The sequence below is a fragment of the Onychostoma macrolepis genome, chromosome 01 (genome assembly GCF_012432095.1).
Source record: "Onychostoma macrolepis isolate SWU-2019 chromosome 01, ASM1243209v1, whole genome shotgun sequence".
NCBI lineage: Eukaryota > Metazoa > Chordata > Actinopteri > Cypriniformes > Cyprinidae > Onychostoma > Onychostoma macrolepis.
Window position 1 is genome coordinate 44,154,510 of NC_081155.1, and position 4,526 is coordinate 44,159,035.

General features: G+C 33.7%; 1 long non-coding RNA gene across 1 annotated transcript; it reads left to right on the plus strand.

Moving 5' to 3' along the window:
- The first annotated feature begins 420 nt into the window (after positions 1 to 420).
- On the plus strand, positions 421 to 2,101 carry LOC131549111 (uncharacterized). The gene is made up of 4 exons (XR_009273338.1): positions 421 to 469; positions 814 to 903; positions 1,002 to 1,050; positions 1,246 to 2,101. It is a non-coding gene; the product is annotated as an uncharacterized LOC131549111 (long non-coding RNA).
- Positions 2,102 to 4,526: the final 2,425 nt, after the last annotated feature.

Genomic DNA, 4,526 nt, shown 5'->3' on the forward strand with positions numbered 1-4,526 from the left:
TGATTGGTTCGTATGATAATGAGCTCGCAGCAGAGAGCTTAGTAAATCAGGTATGATGTGCGTGCAGATGTCCCTTGAATGTGAATATAAGTCTAAATTTAAACAGTATTATATTATATAGAGCGATCGTGTCTCTTTAGGGCGCTTGGAGGAAACCAGGCAATTCATATGGATTACTTTGGCGATGTTTTTTTGCGATGAACTTTTTAAAACGTGAACATCTTTGATGAATCTTTTCATCAGAGGAACAATCTCTCAGATTTCATTAAAATATCTCCGCTTTTCTTTCGAAGATGAACGAAAGTCTTAGATGGTTTGGAGCATCTTAAGGGTGAGTGATGACAGAATTCAAATTGTTTTGGGGGAACTTTGAAATTAATTAGAAAATATAGCGGTACGTTCTTATTTTTACCAGCTTCTGCGAGCGTGTATGGCGTCTGGCTGTTGGAACCTCACTGTGACTCTTCAGGTAAGATTTGTATTTAATTGACGTTATTTGTCTGTACCAGTCGTGTTTTTGACACATGCATTGGCAGAAAAAAAAAATTAAATAAATAAAATTAGTCATTATAACGTGTACAACATTAAAGTTATTTTATTTGCAACATGAAGTGTATTTATTTCTGATTTCCTGAACAATTTGGCTTCATTGTATTGAGGTTAATGATCTTTGAAAAACCATGATTATGAACATAGTTACTTTGTCTTGAGCTGACCACCCAACTGTGGTATTGTTGGTTGATTGGTGTTTATATTTGTTCAAGCTTGACAAACTTATAGACTTTATTTTCTAATATATATTTCTCATTACAGATAAGACCAAATATTAAATTGTAAGAAGGGCTGCTTATAAGAGCATACAGTACATCTGAAACTGCTGAGGCTGGGAAGGTTTCCGACCAGGTACATTGTTCTGTCATTCTTAAATAGAAAACAAATCACCAATCATCATTTGCCTTTTTTTGTGCATGTGAGAAATATTAACATTTGTTGTTTTTCAGATCAGCTGCTATAGAAGACAAACTGAGTGCAGAGACAAGCAAAGGAATAGTAAGTATATTTTAATATCGTATCACTTCTGTTATAGAGATTTTTGAATCAGGCCTAATGGAGGGTGATTCAGTCAATCTTGGAAGAAAAATGTTAGCAGTGTGTCCATTCCAGGTGGCTAATTTGTGCTTCCTTTCAGTCATTCGTGTAAAAATCTGTTATCTAATTTTGTTTCTGTTTTATTTTTTTCTAAAGGCACTTGTGCAAAATATTGTATGCCTGAACGACTAGGCTGTGCCCAGGTCTCCGGAACCTGCGACGACGCTCAGCTCCATCAGCCCTTAGTATCCGGCTTCAGCTCCACCACCATCCCTACATCATCTCCTCGTCCACCTCCAAAACCCCCCACTGTTGCTTGAACTTTATCATCTTCAGTCTTTGCACACACATCTATTCACTTCTGCACTTTGTTTTTCAGTATTTTTTTATTTTTTTTTCTTTAGAAAATTGCATTGTAATTTGTATTTATTCATTGATGTAAAATTATGTACTTTTCAGTAATACAGGTATAACTGAAATGTTCTACAAACAGATAAGATAGCTCTGCCATAGCTGTCAGTCCTCTGTCATGTGTGTCATGTGTTCCCGCCTCTTGTTTCCATATTTTGTCATGTTCCTGTCCTTGTTAAGAGTGATTATTAGTTAAGTCTTGTCCAGCCGTGTTTCGTCTAATTATCAGTAATTGTCATGTGTATTTAGTTCCTGCCTGTTTAGTTAGTTTTGGTCTGGTCTACTCGTTATTCCCCGGTGTTCCTGTCTGTGTGAACCTTGCCTTGTCTTGCCCTGTCCTGATGTCACTATTAAAGACTGTTATTTTGAAGTTCTCCTCGTTCCTCCCTGCTGTGTGCACCGTGACAATAGCATTTCAGTCTTTTTTTCATTTATTATAATGTTTTTTGTATAATGTTTTAAAATGTACTTGAGTATGTTGTTAATAGTATATTTAATAGTATGTTTTTTGTTTTTCACCAAAGTATATATGCTTCTGTACTTTTTAAATGTACTTTATGAATATTTGTAATGTACACAATATATAATACATTAAAGTTTTCTAGACCTCAAAGTGTACGTGTGTGTATATACTGAAAAATATAATATACTAGTAGTGTAATGCTAATGCATTTCTAATGAGCTGAAATACAATTGAAATGTACTTGTAGCACATTAAAACGATGCTTCAAATATACTCTAACTGTAGTTCATGAAGTATTAAATGTACATATTAAATGTATTTTAATAAATACACTCAAATTGCACTAAATATACTTACAATATATATACAAATATAATTACAAATAGATTAAAATCGAACTTAAACATATTTTGAAATACACTTAATATACTTAAAGTTGTTTCAAAATAATACATTTAATATGCACTTAGTATAGTATAATATAAATATATTAAGTGTGTCTGAAAAAGCACAATATAAATATTTATTTTTCACCTGGGTTATTTTTTCCTTCCGTCGACCCACTCACTGAAAGAAAGATATATGGCTTGAGAGCCTATGATTTCTGAATAGACTGTGGAATATTAGTCGAGCAAAACGCACGCAACCCATAGCAACGCCTCAGATTGACAAATATGTAAAAATAAACCGGAAATTTTCGACGTGAGCGATTAGTTACTGTTTTGATGTCATGTTAATTAGAATTCAAATGCATCTTGTATTTGAGCATGCAAATCTGAGCATGCAAATCTGCACATAATATCAAACTTTACTGTGTTGAAGCAAAACTTTTTATGTTCAGAAACCGTGACCAACTGTATAAGTTTCTTCTGGAACATCTGAAGGCTATGACAGTTTAGACAGCATAAACAGCATCTGAGAATATACAGTGTGTGCATGGCAATTCAACCATAGTAAACTACATACATTTTGTTAGCAGGAGGAAAAAGAGTGTTCTCGTGTACCTCAAGGACTTACATTTGTTGCTTTAAAGGAATAATCCACAAAAGGAGAAATATGAAAGCATCTTCACACTGGCTTTTAAGCTACAAAAATGCACAATAAATGTACCTTACAATACTGTATATGACATGTGAATTATATATACAGTACCTTTCAAAAGTGTGAGGTCAGCATGTTTTTTACACTTATATATATATATATATATATATATATATATATATATATATATATATATATAATATTCATCAAGGATGCATTAAATTTAACAAGAGTGATATTAACGAAATTTATGATTTTACAAAATATTTCAATTTCAAATAAATGCTGTTCTTTTGAACTTTCAAAGAATCATCAAAATAAAATGTATCACGGTTTCCACAAAAAATATTCAACATTGATTATAATCAGAAATGTTTCTTGAGCACCAAATCAGTATATTAAAGTGATTTCGGAAGGGAATAAATTACATTTACTGCATGTATTTAACATTTTCAATTGTAATAATATTTCATAAGTTTTACTGTATTTTTGATCAAATAAATGCAGCCTTGGTGAGCAGAAGAGATGCTCTTTGTGTGATGATATTTGTGAGAGGAACAGATTAAACTGTTATTACTTAAAATCTTTCAAAAAGTCTTATTTATGCATGCACATTTACAAACTTGGAACATCTCACCAGGTTTGACGTCAACAAAAGGTCACAGAAACGCCGGTGTTCAATCTTATTTCATAACCATGACATGCCAAGTTAGAATATGCTGTTGACTGTGATCTGAAACTATAATGGAGGAAATGCATTTCCAATGAAAAAGGATTTAAATTTTGCTTTAAATCTTACTTTACCTTATGCACAACCCAAGGTCACTCGTCACTCGGTCTGTGGTTTTACCCTCAGACTGTCTGTCTGGAAAGACCAATGCATTGCAAATATCCCAAATCTACACACAGGAATCTCAATTGTGGCGCTCAGAGTTTGGAGATATTCTATCAAATATACAGCATCTCATCAAATATTTAATATGTAGCACTCAGCGCAAGTTATCATTACCATTAAAGACATTATCCCATCTCAAATGCACTTTCACTCCATCCAAAACCATTTTATGCTCTTTTTCAGTAGGAAATAAGCTTTAAAACAAACAATTAGTGCCATATTTTCATCCAACTGCTCTGTGATGTTTCCACTAAATTAGCAGATTAGATTACAAAGTGAGAGGTTCGGGTTAGATGGCCAGAGGAAATCTAGTCCTCCAGCTTTTTGTGTTAAATATGATTTAACAAGACATACCTGTGAGCAGCGGCGAGGAGCGATTAGAAAGACCAGCGTACAGTGTACAAATTGAAAGTGACAGCAGACAGAAACCCCACAAACTGTTGCTGGGTGATTGCAGTGTGGTGTGTTTCTATTCAGAATGGTGCTTTACATCATCTAAACACAATAACGCAGGCCTGCTGGTTCAAATGCAGCCTGTTTTCATGCAACGTCCTCAAACCACCCGTGAAAAACAGGTTTACTAATCTGTAGCCTATAACCAACAAGAAACCAATGCCACTAATAAGA